Raw genomic sequence first — 377 nt, 5'->3', positions numbered from 1 at the left:
TGCTCCCGGCACCGATTGGCTGAACTCGCTCCGAGGAGGGCGGGAAGAAAGACCGCCGCGCCGCTCGCTCCGCTCGGGCCGCCTTGGCGATGCTCCGCGGGAACGGGGCGGGGAGCGGCGGGCGGGCGGGCCGGCCGGCTCTGTGCTCGGGACCCGGAGGAGCTGTGCGACCGCGGGGAGCGCTGCAGCAGACTGCAAAGAACAGAGGTACTTGCCTGACGTGCGGGGAGCGCCTCGGGGCGGGCCGTCATGCGGAACAGCGCGCGAAACGCGAGCGGCGTTCACTGACCTGAGGTGTGAGGGCACGCGCCGCGCCCCCGGGGCCGCAGGTACCGAGGCGCCCCGCAGCGCCATGGAGCTTTGCGGGCAGGCGGCTC

The sequence above is a fragment of the Lagopus leucura genome, unplaced genomic scaffold (genome assembly GCF_019238085.1).
Source record: "Lagopus leucura isolate 7727_CA_CO unplaced genomic scaffold, USGS_WTPT01 Super-Scaffold_100028, whole genome shotgun sequence".
Classification (NCBI taxonomy): Eukaryota; Metazoa; Chordata; class Aves; order Galliformes; family Phasianidae; genus Lagopus; species Lagopus leucura.
This window is presented reverse-complemented; position numbering follows the sequence as displayed.